General features: G+C 41.9%; 1 long non-coding RNA gene and 1 other non-coding gene across 2 annotated transcripts in view; one reads left to right on the top strand and one right to left on the bottom strand.

Annotated features, from left to right (window-relative positions):
* Nucleotides 1-2501: 2501 nt before the first annotated feature.
* LOC135105453 (uncharacterized) overlaps nucleotides 2502-17500 on the bottom strand; it is a 97345-nt gene continuing 82346 nt past the window's right edge. The window contains exon 4 of the long non-coding RNA XR_010270853.1: nucleotides 2502-2625. This is a non-coding gene — a long non-coding RNA (uncharacterized LOC135105453). The remainder of the gene's footprint in view (nucleotides 2626-17500) is intronic.
* Nucleotides 13456-13527, top strand: Trnad-guc (transfer RNA aspartic acid (anticodon GUC)). The gene has a single exon. It is a non-coding gene; the product is annotated as a tRNA-Asp (tRNA).

Raw genomic sequence — 17500 nt, 5'->3', positions numbered from 1 at the left:
GGAGGAAAGGGGAGTTGGGAGGGAGGGAAGAGCAAAGGGTGAAGGGTGAGGGAGGGTGGACGGGAAGGGAAGCAGGTAAGGTTGAAAGGAAAAAAGGAGGTTGAAAAAAAAGACTTGAAAGGACATTAATGATAATTTAGTGACGCAAAACCCATCAGTCACACATAAAAACGGTGATAACTGAGGATAACACAGTCTGCCCCCTCACTGCGAGCTTTACACACTCCAGCAACACAATGCAGAGCTCCTAACACTCCCGAGATACACATACAAGCTACATCTACATCAGCAGCACAATGCATACCCAACACACCACTCCACTCATCCACTCACTCAACACTCCAGCAACAAAGCATACGACTCATAACGCTCAAGATGAACACGAATACTTTATCTCAACACCCAAACAACTCCTTGCATATGTAACACAATCCTCTCCTCACACTCAACGCTCCACCAACACAATGTAAAACTAATCTACAATAACCAAACTTGACAAAACATGAATGAACCACAGGAAATACACAGTACACAAAAAGAACAAGCTCAAAAAAACTTCTACATTGCCTTAACTTATCCAACTTATCTTAACGTCACAAGGTGTAACATACCATAACGTAATTTAACCTAACATTATTTAATCACACCTTATCTTACATTACCTTACCTCACCTCACGTAACCCCAAACACAACATATCTAACCCAACCCAACCTAAACTAACCGTAGTTCACTCGTATACATACACAACACGCTTACAGACAATTCATCACATTCAAACATTCCTGCAACACTCCAACGACCTCACAAGAACACACACCGCGAACTGACTAGCAGGCAATCATCAAAAAGCGCAGCAGTTTCCTTAATTTTTCTCTTACGTGCTAAGGAGACCAGACAAAGGGAAAAGAGGAAAGAAAATAATAACACTCGCTCATAATGGCCGTACAATGACCTCCCTGCCACACGCAACACGTATTAAGAGATATAAACGAAGATATAGCTCACTGAATTCTTCGCGGACAAGTTTTCCCGGTCAATTTGCTTTCAGAATCTCAGCACCAGGAAAACACAGGTGGCAGGTGAAGAGACACTCATGGTACAGGCAATGAAGCGCCCAACACACCTGGCCACTGCACTGCTGCTGACGGTGAGACTGTTACATCCATGATAGACAGTAGGAAGAGAGCCATGGTATGTTTATGTGTTCTCTCTCTCTCTCTCTCTCTCTCTCTCTCTCTCTCTCTCTCTCTCTCTCTCTCTCTCTCTCTCTCTCTCTCTCTCTCTCTCTCTCTCTATATATATATATATATATATATATATATATATATATATATATATATATATATATATATATATATATATATATATATATATATATATATATATATATATATATATATATATATATATATATATATATATATATATATATATATATATATATATATATATATTCATTCCATTTTTTTATTTCTTTTTATTTTCCCTCTTTCATTTCATTCTTTCTTTATGTTCATCTCTTGTCTATGTGTACTCTTAGTTCTGATCATTTCCATGTTACTTATCTATTATTAACCTAAAAAATTTTGGAAGAAATATGGTAAAAATTTATAAGATTACACCCAATGATATTATTTTGTTCATTTTCCTTTTTCTAATAATAATAATAATGGTGATAATACTAATAATAATAATGAAGGTAGGGATCATCACGAGAAAGTGTGTGTGTGTGTGTGTGTGTGTGTGTGTGTGTGTGTGTGTGTGTGTGTGTGTGTGTGTGTGTGTGTGTGTGTGTGTGTGTGTGTGTGTGTGTGTGTGTGTGTGTGTGTGTGTGTGTGTGTGTCAGTGTATTATCATTAAACAACAGATGGACCCAGAGAATTCCAAAGGCTTCATAAGGAATGTCATTTTAAAAGCCTCGGAACTAAACCATTATTTTTTTACTCCCGACGCTCTCTAATCCTTAATTTATATACTTTTAGATTCAATTAGTGACTCCCACTTTTTTTTCTCCCTCGTTCCTGCCATTCCATATTCAGCCGAGCAAATTCCATTCTTTTTTTCTCTCTGTTTAATATATGAGACTCTCTTTATGGATTTATTTTCTCGTTCCTTCTTCCCTCTACTCCTCCCCTACCCTTCCTTTCCTATTCATCTCCCTTCCCTATCTCCACCACGTTGTTATTCAATCCCCTTTCATCTTCTGTCCCATCTCCTAGTCTTCTTTACCTACCCCTCATTCCTCTTTGCCTTCCATGTCCTTCCTTTTCTATCAATTCCCTACCTTTACCTTTCCATTCATCTTTCCTATTTATGTACACCAGTCTTTCCATTTCTGTACCTTATTTATCTGCACCAACCTCCTTTTCCTTTCAATTCCTGACCTTTATCTTCCCATTCACGTACACTAACCTCTCTCTTTCAATCACCTATCTTTATCATTCCATTCTTTTCCCTCATTTATCTACATGAGTCCCTCGTTCCTTCTCCTACTCCCACTCACCCTCCGTCTCCATCTCTCTCTCTCCTGAAGCAGCAGAGCCCAAACTTACCACCGGGGGGAAAAGAAGACGAGGCGAGGACGGGACAACCGAGGACGGTGACTGGACGGGACACGGAGCTTCTGCAATGAATAGAAAGAGAAATCTGCATAAATACAAAGAGACAAAAAGAAAAAAAAAAGAAGTTCTTGGATAACCAGTCAGTTTTATTCAGCTTTTCTAGAAACACTCGTTCTCACATAAACTTGGCGCGTACCTCTTGTGCAGGGAAAATAATGTGAATGTAAGTAATAGGACTAAACAGGGAGACGTCACAGCGAGTGTTTTTAGCTAAATTTATGTGGACAGGTAAACACAGGTAAGCAAACTGTTCTTCCTGTGAGAGAGTTTGTATACGTACCTGAAAGTCAGTTTGTCTCTCTCTCTCTCTCTCTCTCTCTCTCTCTCTCTCTCTCTCTCTCTCTCTCTCTCTCTCTCTCTCTCACACACACACACACACACACACACACACACACACACACACACACACACACACACACACACGCAGAGAGAGAGAGAGAGAGAGAGAGAGAGAGAGAGAGAGAGAGAGAGAGAGAGAGAGAGAGAGAGAGAGAGAGAGAATCCACCAGACTTATAACCTGAATCTTACTTTTACACGCGCACACACACACACACACACACACACACACACACACACACACACACACACACACACACACACACACACACACACACACACACACACACACACACACACACAAACTTTCCTGAATAGAGTAAATTCTCACTAATGCATTTCACTTCCTCCTTCCAAGTTCCCAGGTAGTTAAGCCTTTCCTGTGCCCTTAACACCTCGCCTGTCACTCCCAAGACGTAATCTAACCTAACCTAACCCCTAACCATTTAATTCCTTTCCTCTGACACCTAATAATTTTCTCTACTTTCTCCCGAACATTATCTCTTTCTACAACGCCTTTCCTTTCCTTCCTCTCACCTGCTTTTTTCATTCTTCCCCCCTCTCGTCTCGCTTTCATATCCTCCTTTGCTTCCTTCTTCTTTTCCTCTCAATCTTGCTCTGTTCTCTTCTCTCTCAGACTCCTTCCACCAAATACGGTTTCTTTCATTCTCGCTCTAAACATTCTCTTCTCGCCTCACATCACATCCTCCTTCACTTCCTCTTTTCTCCTCTTATTTCGTCTTCTCTCTTTCTAGCTACATTTTTCTCTACTTCTTCTCTTTTCTTTTTCACGAAATGTTTTTTTTTTTTAATCTTTCTCTCCAAATTCTATTCTTGCTTCGATATCATATTTTTTTTGCTTCTTTGTTTGCACCTTCCTTCGTTTAACATTTTTTTCATTCTACTTTATCTTTACTTTCTTTTACCTACTTTCATCAATTTTTTTCTTCATTCTTTCTCTTCAAATTCTCCTATCGCTCCGCTATCATATCCTCCCTCGCTTCCTTGCTCTCCTCGCCCTTCGTTTAATATCCTTCTATCATCATTTTCTTTCCTCCCTTTCACCTCCTTCCACCCAATATGTTCTCCTCCATTCTTTCTCTCAAGTTTCTCATCCTTCGCTATCAAAATATTTTCCTCTGCTTCCTTCTTCCTTACGTCCTTCGTTTCCTCCCTTTTTATCTGTAACGTCGTTTGTTCCTTCCTTTCACTCTTTACAGCAATTAAGTTTCCTCCCTTTCTTTACCTTGGCATTCTCTTTTCTCCTGTGAATCATAACATTATCCTTCTCTTTCTCCTTTACCTCGTCTATTGTTTTTTTATCTTTCCTTCCTTTCACCTCCTAACAAATAATCTCTTTTCCTTCCGTTCTTTTCATTAGCATTCTCTTCTCTCCTTGCTATCTCCTTCATCTACTCTTCTTCCCTTTCTCCTTTTCTTCCTCACCTATCTGTACCTTCTTTCCTTCCTCTAACCTCCTAACAGATAATCTCTTTTCCCTTCCATTCTTTATCTTAACACTTCCTTCTTTCCTTGGTATCTCCTTTCTTTCATTCTTCGCTTTCTCCTTTATTTCCTCAATTATCTACACTTTCTTTCCTTCCTCTAACCACCAAGCAAATAATCTATTTAACTCCCGTCCTTTCTCTTAACATTCTCTTCTCGCCTCGCTATCAGAGCCATCCTTCACTTCCTCCTTCGCTCAGACCCCAGAACCCGCAGCCCCACGCCGTGACCTGCAGCCAGCGAGCCCAAGAGCAGGTCCACGCCGTGTATTCATAGCAGGTTACTCCACCCCCTAAGGGACTGCGCGTCGTGGGGTGCAGGGAGTGGGGGTAAGGGACTAAGAGAAGGAGGTGGAGGGAGGTGGTCATGATCCTCCCCCACAGCAAGCCTTGAGGTGTGAGGTGGGGAGAGAAAGAGAGGAAGTTATTATTGCTTATCATTATCTGTTTACTGTCCGGTTTTCGTCTGCATTCGGTTAGGTCTCCCACTATTTTCCTGATTATTCTGCATTATATTATTCTCTTTCGTGCGTTCTATTCGTACCCACCGTGGTTGGTCAGGAGGGAGTAAGTTATTTTCATCTGTTTAACGTCAGATTTTATTATGTTTTCGGTTCAACCTCCCACTATTTTCCTGATTATCTCCATTATTTCGAGGTTGTGTTATCTTTCATGCATTCTGCCTCCCACCACTGGCTAGAAACAAACCGAATTCGTCTTTAATAGTTAAATGGTGTCTTTCACTTTGCATTCTGCTCAAACTCTCACAATTTCCTTCTTTGTCTGCCGGCCGCTGTTAGGTACAATATTTCAGACCGAATTCAGAAACAAAATCAATTCATTTTTACTAGCGAGAAAAATATCACAATCTGTGTTCTGTTAAAACTTCCACAATTTCCTTCTTTAGTTTCATTATGTTGCAGTTTCATTCTCTTTCGTACGTTCTTGCATTCTCCATACCAATGTTAGCGGCCAGGCTTCTTATATGACCAGAGAAACAACACTAATTCATCCCCTGCAGCCAGAAACATTGCTACCCCCATTTCTCCAAGTCAGGTAATGCAATCGAGCACGTATTTAGAGGAGGGAAAGCAAAGGAGTGAGAGGAAGAGCAGGTATGGCGAGGAATGAACTGGCCATCTGTACCTTATCAAGCACGGGTGATTTACACAATAAGGAACGCTGCTGATATAATTTTACAAACAGTCATTGATGGAGGAAGGAAAGCAAGAGAGAAGATGAGTAGATAGAGTGAGGTACTGACTGGCTATCTGTACATTATCAAATACGAGAGATTTAAAGTATACAGAATGTTACTAATGCAAAAAAAAAAAAAAAAAAAAAAATACAGTGTCCTTAGTCAAAAAAGGAAAACAAGATGAATGAAGAGCAGGTAAGGGAGGTGGGGGAAACTGACTGGCTGACTATCACTCTCATATCAAATACAGATTTACACTATACAGAATGCTACTGATACAAAAAATACAAACACTGTCTTTGGTCGAGGAAGGAAAGCAAGAGAGATGAAGGGCAGAGATAATGAGAGACTGGTTATCTGCCTTATCAAACATTACTACTGCTACTGGTAAAAAAAAAAAAAAAAAAAAAAGAAAATACGAACACTGTTGTTGGTCGATGGGGAGTGTGAGGCAGGACCCGATGCGAAAGTACTACACAGTGTCCTCGTTAACTCCCCGTCATCCCCTATTTACCGCTCCGCTTGCTGTATTGCTTCCTCGCTCCCCGCGCCGCCGCCCCTCCTATCTATCCTCAGCCGCGGTGGTGCTGGCGCCTCCCAGTTTTTGCCCGGCCAGCTCGAGTCAAATTACTCTTCAGTGCGCATTCTGAATCTATCAAGAAGGTCTAATCGAAGCAGCAATCTTATCTCTCTACAATTCAACGTTTTTATCAGCTTTCAATCAGAACACCTACCTTACTTTCTGATTTTTTTCATACCTACTCCTCTACCTCTCTCCCCTTACCCTCTCTCTCTCTCTCTCTCTCCCTCTCCCCTCCCTCGCACACACGACCTCTGCTGCCTCATTATTTTAACACCACGAGACGTAAACTATTAAGAAGGTCCTGCATTAACACAATCCCTTGACCAAATCTGCTGCGGCGATCCATTCTGATGTCTTATCGAGTGGATCTTCTCAGCTTCCTCAATCCTTTTTATTTTTACTTTTTTTTCTTTTCTGGTCTGTGTTGGGAGGGGTAGGGGAGGGATGGAAGGGGTAGTAGTACACCTGTTTGGCCTGTGTGCGTGTGTATATGTCTCTCTCTCTCTCTCTCTCTCTCTCTCTCTCTCTCTCTCTCTCTCTCTCTCTCTCTCTCTCTCTCTCTCTCTCTCTCTCTCTGATTTTTGGCTTATTTCTTAAATCTATTGTTATTATCATTAAGTTACCCTTATCATAAAATCTCTCTCACCCTCTTGTGTCTCCTCATTCTTTATTTTTTTCTCTCTCTCCATTTCCCATTCTTCTTCTTGCTGTTTTTTTTATTTTTTTCCCTCTCCTCATGTGCTAGTCCTATCAATCACATCCTCCCTCTTTCCTCCTCCTCCTCCTCCTCCTCCTCCTCCTCTTTTTCTTTCCTCTCTTCCTCCTCCTTCACTGGTAATGGTGATGCAAGTCTTCATATCTTCTCCTCTCAGGACATTTCTCTCCTTATTCCCTTTTCTTCCCTTTTAATTTTTCCTTTTTATTTTTCTTTTCTCTTCATCAACTAATTGCCTACATCCTTGACCAGCCTTGATTACTTCTGCTTTATATCCTTCCATGTGATTATCATTATTATCTTTAATCTTCACGTTATCAGAAAATTAATTATCCTCTCACATGAAGTCCTATTATTATTATTATTATTGCTTTTGTTGTTATTGTTGTTGTTGTTGTTCATTTTTCTTCTTCTACTTATTATTCTCGTTCTCTTGTTCTTGTTCTTCTTGCTCTTGTTCTTGTTCTTCTTGCTCTTCTTGTTCTTCTTCTTCACTTTGTTGTTGTTGTTGTTGTTGTTGTTGTTGTTGTTGTTGTTGTTGTTGTTGTTGTTGTTGTTGTTGTTGTTGTTGTTGTTGTTGTTCTTCTTCTTCTTCTTCTTCTTCTTCTTCTTCTTCTTCTTGTTCTTGTTATTCCTGTTGATGCTGTTTGATAATAAAAGTATTATTATTAATATTAGTAGTAGTAGTAGTAGTAGTAGTAGTAGTAGTAGTAGTAGTAGTAGTAGTAGTAGTAGTAGTAGTAGTAGTAGTAGTAGTAGCAGTAACAGTAGCTATAGTAGTAGTAGTAGTAGTAGTAGTAGCAGCAGTAGTGATAGAGGTAGAAGTAGTGATAGTGGTAGTAGCAGTAGCAGTAACAGTAGCAGTAGTACTGGTGGTGGTGATGGTGGTATTTTTCCTATTATTCTCTGTTCTCTCTTCCTGTTTTCCTTCCATCCTCCCTTGTTTCCTGCGTCCTCTCACTCCTCACAGAACCAGTCTTTCCTCTCAGCTCAGACCAGTCTTATTTTTTCTTTCTCTTCCTGTGTCGACTTTCTCTACAACCTCCATTTCCCCTCCTTCCCTCCCTCCCTTCTCCCCTCTTACCCCCATTCCTCCTTTCCTATCCCCCCCTTGCAGCCTACTTCCCTTCATAATGCTGGAGTGCTCATCTTCTCTCCATTCATCTCTCTCTCTCTCTCTCTCTCTCTCTCTCTCTCTCTCTCTCTCTCTCTCTCTCTCTCTCTCTCTCTCTCTCTCTCTCTCTCTCTCTCTCTCTCTCTCTCTCTCTCTCTCTCTCTCTCTCTCTCTCTCTCTCTCTCTCTCTCACCTGCAGCTCCCCCCAGTGCTATATCTTACAGGTATCTTTATCTCTCCCTATTATCTTCCTCCCTCACTAATTGTTTGTTTGTTACTCTTAAGCTTTCCTTGCAATCTTTCCACACTGACTTTCTCCTCTGGATTTTTACGTGGGTCTTAAAATAAAATATATTTCACAATTTCACTTTTTTTTTCTCTACAGTTTATATTTACTTTAAACTTTATGATATTCGGTTACCTTTTTTTCTGTCATTTCTTTTTCTTTACCGTCCTTTTCTTGCAAGTTTATCTTTTTCTCCTTTCTCACCCTCTTACTTAATTTTTTTCCCCCTCTCTCATCATTATATATATTTTATTCTAAACGTATTATATTCTGATATTTTTATGCGGCTGAAGGGCAAAATCGTGTCCCTATAAATGCTGCGTAAGTGTTTCCAGGCTCTGTAAATTCACGAGGAAGAAAAAATGTTAATGAAAGTTTTGGAAAATGTTTACACGAAAATTACAAGATGTTTCAGTACCATATTTTTTAGCCTTTCCACCTTTTTATCTTTATATACTTTTTTCTTTTTTTAACACAAGTTTCACCTATATAATTTTATCGTGCGTGCGAGCATGTGTTTGTTATTGTGTGTGTGTGTGTGTGTGTGTGTGTGTGTGTGTGTGTGTGTGTGTGTGTGTGTGTGTGTGTGTGTGTGTGTGTGTTAGTGTATTCTCTCTCTCTCTCTCTCTCTCTCTCTCTCTCTCTCTCTCTCTCTCTCTCTCTCTCTCACACACACACACACACACACACACACGTACAAACAACCGTAAACAAGCAAGGACTCAGCAAGACCCTGAGGAACTCCTCCCACAAGGACCTACGAGCCACCACCGAGGCACCTGAGGAGCGTGACGGTCTCCAGGTGTGCTCGTGGGGAGGTGTGGCCCCGGAAATCACCTGTCAATCCTCAGAAGCTTCAGGTGTCTTCTTTAACCTTGGACATGTTATCGAGTTTACTTCAGGTGACGGTGATGAGTGTGTGTCTTCAAGCTTAAGGTGTCCTAGATCTCTCTCTCTCTCTCTCTCTCTCTCTCTCTCTCTCTCTCTCTCTCTCTCTCTCTCTCTCTCTCTCTCTCTCTCTCTCTCTCTCTCTCTCTCTCTCTCTCTCTCTCTCTCTCAGCCTTGTCCCGTTCACTTCTCTCGTTCCATCCGCCTCCTTTATCTCCACCTCTTCTTCCTCTTCCTTTTTTTTTCTTTTTTATTCCTCCTCCTTCTCATTCTTCTTCTTCCTCCTCTTCCTTCACTATTTCGTTTCGTTTCTCTCTTTAATATTTGTCCTCGCTTAAAAGTCGGCAGGATGTAAATTATTTGTTGGTTTTCCTTGAGAGAGATTTGTCATCCTACTCTTTTTCTTTTTTTTTCTTTTTTTTTGGGGGGTGAAGAATTGTGTCAGTGAATTGTCGTTTATTCATTTTCTCTTGCTGTACTCTTCTTTGTCTCTCGTCTCCCTTCGTGTGTTGTTGTTTTAATGTGGCGTTAGTGTTTTAATGTCAGTGGTAGTGGTGGCTGTTAGCAGTGGTTGTGGTAGTTAATATTTTCTCTTCCTCTACTCTTCTTTTGCCTCTTCTCTTCCCTTTTGTTGTGTTACTGCTTTAATGTTGTGTTTTAATGGTGATGGTGGCAGAGGTAGTGGTGGTACTGGTGGTGGAGAAGGAAAATCTGTCATTACACAGCAACTTTTCTCCAAGCCAACCCGTCGTCACCGAGCCGAAGCTGCTAATTGTCCCTGGGCTAACAATTACTCCCCCTCCCTGCTCGCCTCTCGCCGCGCATTGGGTCCTAAATAAAGTAAACACTGCCTACCCACCCTTTGTGTACATGTAATCGCGAGTTGTCACGCGGGGAGAACTTAATGTTACCAATTACTCGCGGTCGGAGGAACCAATGCTAGCAATTATCGTGTTCGGAACTTAGGCGTGAAAAATATTGACTCGGCGGCCGTATAATTTACCGACTACGCACCAGAGCTCCTGCAGGGATTCCAAAGGCCCCTGAGGAATCTAAAGGGCCGTCAGGAGCTATTCGTGCCGCCCTTTGTCAGCCGCGGGCGGGGGGAACTGATAGAGACTCGCAGGGAAAAAAAAATGAGGTTTGAGTTTTTAGAGAACCTTCTGCGTCCTTGGAAGCTTAGAAGAACTTTAGTTAGATGCTAGAGGGTGTCTTTTTGAGGCTGCTGGGGGAGTGTGGGATGCTGGGAGGGTGTCGTGGTGCTAGGAGAGTGTATGGGTGCTGGGAGAGTCTCGGGGTGTTGTAAAGGGTGGTGGGAGAGTCTCTGGGTGCTGGGAGAGTGAGGCATGCCGGATCTCCCCAGTGAGTGTGCGGAGGTGAGAAGGCGAGATAAGAACACTTAGTCGGGCTAATGATGGCTGTGTGTGTCTCGTTCATCAGGCTCCAGATTATTTTTTTGTTGTTGCTCTTCTTCTTGATATTTATTTTAGGTCGAGCTGGTGTGCCGGTTGTTCTCTCTCTCTCTCTCTCTCTCTCTCTCTCTCTCTCTCTCTCTCTCTCTCTCTACTACTACTACCACTACTACTACTACTACTACTACTATTATTACTGCTACTACTGCTACTGCTACTACTCTATTACTTGCACTATTACTACTACTTCTTTGCCTTCTTTCTAATCGTATCGCAATGTTAACCAAATGTCTCCTCAATTATGATAAGGAATATATCTATACTTTTAATCAAAACACCCCACCCCCCAAAAAAAGAAACGAAGAATATAAGAAGCACGTAACGGAATTTGGCTTCAGCGAGTTCACCCTTCACTGCACGAGGGCGAATGTAAAGTTCTCCTCGTCACGAAGGAAAATATGACGGATGAAAAAAGCTTGGCCACGCAGGAAGTGAAGCCCGGAAGTCGAGTTTTCAGGGCAATACAAAACTCCTGCAGAACAGCACAGAACAACATGTCATTGAGTCCCAAGGTTACACGGGGAAGGGAGGAGAGTAATGGTTAGTTTCAGGAGCAAGTGCACGTACATACATCCCCGGGGAGAGAATCAAGCAGCAATACAAGTGGTAATGAGGGAAAATGACGTGCTATCTCGAGGTGTTCGTCTGGTTCCCGGCAATAGTTTATCACCTTCTAACAGGATGCTGGTTTTCTGGTCTGCTTGTTGCCGTCAAAAAGAAGCAGAATTCGTATGCGGAAAGAGTATGAATGTGCATTAACACCCAGCATCTCTCTCTCTCTCTCTCTCTCTCTCTCTCTCTCTCTCTCTCTCTCTCTCTCTCTCTCTCTCTCTCTCTCTCTCTATCACGCACCCACGTATAGTCACATCTCACTCGCTAAACTCACTCATTCAACTCTCCCACACACACACACACACACACGCACACAGACAAAACACTCACACTCACACACACACTCACAATAGAAAAAAAAAAGCCTTACGCACGGGAGAGGAAGAGTCCCAAATAAGCAACATGACACTAACGATCGCGGACATGACGGATGGCTAACACAACAAGGAAAGGGCATCAATTAATTTCACTCTTACACAAAGTAGATCATCTGTTTACATGCAACTTCCCACTGCTGCTGGCGAAGTTAGAGGAGGAGGAGTGAAGGAGAAGGAATGAAGGTGGAGAAGGAGGAGTAGGAGGAGGAGGTTGAGGAAGACATTGAGGAGGAGGAGGAGGAGGAGGAGGAGGAGGAGGAGGAGGAGGAGGAGGAGGACATGACAAGATAATTAAAGAAGACTAGGAACACTGATTTTTCTACAAACCTGCAGTCTCTATCTCTCTCTCTCTCTCTCTCTCTCTCTCTCTCTCTCTCTCTCTCTCTCTCTCTCTCTCTCTCTCTCTCTCTCTCTCTCTCTCTTCATGATACGCAGTTAACCTAATTTCTGTTTCATTTTCCCTCCTTTTCACGGTGAATTGTTTTCCTTATTTCGATCATCATTCCTTTCCCTCTCGCCCAGTTACGTGCTCTCTCTCCCTCTCCCTCTCCCTCTCCCTCTCCCTCTCCCTCTCTCTCTCCCTCTCTCTCTCACGCAACACTCTCCCTTGGGACACACGCCAAAGTCACCCCAAGAATAGGGCGTCGGAAGCATGACCCGGATCTAAATATTGGGAGGCGCTGCAGTGGGGCAGAGGCGAGGAGAGGAGAGATGAGAGGAGAGGGGCGGGGCGGTACGTGGGTTAAGTTAAGGGGAGGAGAAAGAGGAGGAGAAGGAGGAGGAGGAGGAAGAGGAGGGAGGGAGTTCGAGGTCAGAGAGAGAGGAACTGGAGACGGAGGTTGGGGTTTTTCGGGTTTTGGGGTTGGGGGCTGGGAGGGAGGGGAGGGAGGGGAGTGTGGGGAGTGTGGGGAGTGTGAGGTGATCTTGGATGGCTAGATGTGACGGTCCGGTTTGACTGAAATTAGGGTAGTTAGGTTAGTGAGCTGATTGTGTGAGTGATGTAAGGTGAGGAGAGGTTGAGAGAGAGAGAGAGAGAGAGAGAGAGAGAGAGAGAGAGAGAGAGAGAGAGAGAGAGAGAGAGAGAGAGAGAGAGAGAGAGAGAGAGAATGAAAAGTACTCTTACACTATGCAAATCCAACTGAGAAACAAATATTGACAGAAAAAGGAAGAAATGTGAACCCTTAATCGTGAGTCACTGACATAGAAATTGAATTAGATGCGAGTAACCAGAGGGAGCGGGGGGAGAGAGAGAGAGAGAGAGAGAGAGAGAGAGAGAGAGAGAGAGAGAGAGAGAGAGAGAGAGAGAGAGAGAGAGAGAGAGAGGCCTCCAAGCAGTCCCTTCCGTGATGGCTCGTCCCCTAACAAGGCTTTATGATCGGTGCGAGAATTATGCCTGACGCTGCTGAGTTTCTTGGGTAACGCCGGAGGTCACATGGAGGAGGAGGAGGAGGAGGAGGCGTGTGTGTGGCTTCTCTCGGTGGTCGGGACTCGTGAGCGGGCACTCAACATCACGCCGGGGGACTCACGGCCACCGAGGCGCCTCTTCCTCATTTGAGCAGTTTTTTTTTTTCTTTCCTCCTCCTGTACTTATTTCTTCTTTTCCTTTTATCTTAATTGTTATTGTTTTCTTATCCTCTGAATTTATTCTTTCTTATTTTTCTCTCCTTACGTTCTTTTTCCTTTGTTCATTTTCGTTTCTCTTACACCTCTTCATTCTGGTACTCTTTCTATTTTAGTACTGTCAGTCCTCGGTAGTATAGTGGTTAGTATCCCCGCCTGTCACGCGGGAGACCGGGGTTCGATTCCCCGCCGGGGAGGATCACATCGTTTTATTTTTTATTTTCGATTTCAGTGTCTTTCGTCTTTCATATTAGATTTGAGAATGAGGTTAACCACAAACAGACTCCTGAAGGCCACCAGCACTGTTGTTGTTAGTTGTTACTTCGTGCTACTCCCCTTCCCCCTCATCTTTTTCTCTCCACTACGTTCTCCTTCTCCCTATGACCCACCATTATTAATAATAGTAGTATTAGTCTTAGCACTAGAGATCTTCGAGCTGATCTTGCTGCAGGTACTACTTCTATTACTATTATCACTGCTCATAACAACCACAACATAATAATGGCAGCAATCCCCGGCCTGATCCCTGCAGTGCGCGGACATCAGCACCTAATCAACGGGAAACTACGAGTACAGTTACTTGCTGACGACTCCAAGGTGAGCAGCAGGAAGGCGCAGCACGAGCGTCACCACCGCGAGCTTGGGGTATGGCAGGGTGTGTGTCCTGATGTCCTTAGCTTGTAGTGGGTTGTGTTTAGCTTGTGTGCAGTTCGTAGCGTGTGGATTATGCAGTACTACATGTTTGTATATATAGTGAGTTGTTTAGCTTGAGTGAGGTTTGTGGCGTATGGATCCAGCTCCACTTATTTAAATTATTTAAGTGTAATTCATGGTTTGTGGTCAATAAACATACTTTCTTCCTTACTTTTTTTTTTTAATACTGGATAGCAAAAACTTGTGTTCATTCTGTGGCTACATATCATAATCATTTACTGCATCGAATAGAATATTATATAATCTACAGTACAGAGTCCAATGCTATATTACTTACAATACTGAACTTAATACTATGTTATTTATAATACACAATCTTATCTAATCTAAAGACCTTTGATATGCTGACAGTCTGCCTACAACACAAGACGACTGATAAGGTTTAAACAGATCAGAGAGTTTAGGATTGAGCAGCAGCACTAAATACAATGGAAGTGAGTCGAGTGCAGCAGGTTACTCGACTAATGACCTCTGGTGTACATATAATGCCTGACTTAATATTCTGCGTGCCAGTGGCCAGCCATCAAAATCCATAACAGATTACATAATTGCTTAAGCCTCTTGTCTCCTTGTCACAGGCTGGGCATTTAAAGAGTAGACAAGAGAGAAAGAGAGAGAGAGAGAGAGAGAGAGAGAGAGAGAGAGAGAGAGAGAGAGAGAGAGAGAGAGAGAGAGAGAGAGAGAGAGACTATGTGAAAAAGATAAAACTGGCTAACTTCACTATCAACAACAACAGCAACAATAGGAACACAAAAGTCTTCACCACCACCATCACCACCTTCACCACCAATACACCAGCACCACCACAAGAACCGCCACCAACACACAACCACCACAATCACCACCACCACCACCACCCAACTCATACGCAATATAAAAGAGAGAGAGGGAAAAAAACACACACACTTCAAGGTTCTGACTGGACTTGAGGAAGGAAAAAAATAATAAAACAAACAGCTAAGTACGGTCAAAACACACCGGACACCAAGGCCCTTGCTTACACACTTCCTAATGGATAAGCAACACGAGACAAGGCGATATATGAGTTATGGATACTTGCTCACTGCCATGTCCAGAAGTAATACTGGGGAATGATAAACAAATTGGCTCCTTTCTCGGTACTCCTCCGTTTTCTTTTTTTGGGGGACTATATTTGAGCAGCCTTTTCCTAATCCACTTTTGTAACCTTGGCTGATCTCAATGATACATAAAAAGTAGTAGTAGTAGTAGTAGTAGTAGTAGTAGTAGTTGTAGTAGTAGTAGTAGTAGTAGTAGTAGTAGTAGTAGTAGCAGATCCAATAATAATACGAATAATACACAGCAACAAATTCATTATATTAGATATCATACAAATAACTTGGACATCAACGAATAAAAGACTCATTAGTGCCATTGACAATACTTAATGTTGCTTTCATTGATTAATACCTCCACAGTCAGTCTATTTAAGTTTATTTGTAAGCACAGTAGCCTTATTAGCACTTCCTTGTGAGTTTTGCGTTTTCAAATTATTGTTCCCCCCACCCAAGACACGGAAACTGCGTCTGCGTCTCTCTCTCTCTCTCTCTCTCTCTCTCTCTCTCTCTCTCTCTCTCTCTCTCTCTCTCTCTCTCTCTCTCTCTCTCTCTCTCTCTCTTGGTTGTATCTTAATGTCTTCTATTTCTCCTTTTTTAATCTTCTTCCTCTTATTCCTCCTTTTCCCTATTCAAATTGTCTTTCTTTTTTTCTTACATATTTTTTTCCTCTTGTTTCCCTCTTTCGTTTACCGACAAAAGCTTCTCCTCTCTCCTCCTACTCCACTTCCTCCTCTTCCTAATGCCTCAATTTTTAGACCACTTCTTCACTTCTCCATACCTTCACTCCCCAATGTCTTCTCCCTTCCCCTCCCTCGACCCACCCAAGCTAGCTGCCCTTGGGAAAGCATTATCCACACAAACATGAATTTTGCTCCTCCTCCTTTCCCTTCTTCTCCTCCTCCTCCTCCTCCTCCTCCTCCTCCTACTCCTCTTTTTCTTTCTCCTCCTCTTTATCAACTTCCTCCTCCTTGCCAACAACAGATTTATTTATATATTATTATCTTCTATTTTCTTCTTGTTATCATTGTTGTTGATGATGATGAGGAAGAGAAAGAAGAGGAGGATGACAGTGATGATGATGATAAGAGTAAACATTGATATTCTTGTTGATTCACATTTTTTATGTTTCCCATCAGTTAGAAAACAACGGGGCATATCTTAAGTAAAACAAATACACAAGTAAGTGAATGAATAGATAAAGAGATAAGCAAATAAATAAGTATATAATAGCCAACAGTTGTGCTGCTGTTAGCTTTTACTTTACATTACTCCTCCTCCTCCTCCTCCTCCTCCTCCTCCTCCTCCTCCTCCTCCTCCTCCTCCTGCTCGTTGTTTTTCCCAGACGCTTTGTTAAGAAGGAAACTAATTTACGTACGTCCCTGTTTATATTAAATAATTATTAACTACATACGTGTTTTGCTTCCATTATATTCTATACTTATTTAGACTCTCTCTCTCTCTCTCTCTCTCTCTCTCTCTCTCTCTCTCTCTCTCTCTCTCTCTCTCTCTCTCTCTCTCTCTCTCTCTCTCTGCTGAGTTGTCCAATGGCATTCCATGTCCTAAAATGGATACGGGAGGTCATGGCGTGATCCTTCCCTGCCCCCCCACCCCCTGCTCCTACTTTCCTTCTTCCTTCCATTTTTACGCTTCCTTCCTTCTTTTATCTTTTCTTTCCTTTCGCTTCTTCCATCTGCCTTTTCGTATTGCATTCGTTCTTCCCGTTTTCTCACTTTCTCACATTTTCTTTGCAATTTTTTTTTCTTTAGCTCTTTTCTCTCCATTTATTCCTCCAGTTTTCATCTTCACTCTCTTTCCTCCTCCTCCATTTCAGCTTCTTCCAACTCTTCATACTTCTTTTTCTCCTTTTTTTTTCCTTTCCTCTGTCTACTTTTCCTTATTTCACAGTTTCTAAATCTTTCTCTTTATTCATATTACTTTTTTATTCATATCTTTCTATTCATATTCCATTTTTTTATTCATTACTTAATCCATTCATCCGTCCATGAATTTCTCTTAATATTTTTTTTTTTATCACCTTCCTCAATTTCTCCTTCTTCGTTTTTATATCATTCTTTCTTTGACATCTTCATCCGTCCTCTCTTTCTCTCTTGGCAAGGTATTTTCTCTATTTTTTTAAATATTTTCCTTGCAATGCCTCTTTTTTCTCGTTATATCCTCTTTTATGCACATTTACAGAATCATCCTTTTCCTCATCTTTTTTTTTTCTTACTTTTCCTTCGTATTGACAACCATCTTATCTATTTTTTTTCCTATTCCTTGCAATGTCATTTTTCCCTATCGTATTTTTTTTTTTTTTATAATCTTGCGTCCTCGATATTTTTTTTTTGTTTTATCTCCTTTGCAATGTCTTCTTCTGTTT

Source organism: Scylla paramamosain, chromosome 12 (assembly GCF_035594125.1).
Source record: "Scylla paramamosain isolate STU-SP2022 chromosome 12, ASM3559412v1, whole genome shotgun sequence".
Lineage (NCBI taxonomy): Eukaryota > Metazoa > Arthropoda > Malacostraca > Decapoda > Portunidae > Scylla > Scylla paramamosain.
The sequence above is the reverse complement of the archived record's forward strand: the minus strand, read 5'-3'. Positions and strand labels throughout refer to the sequence as shown.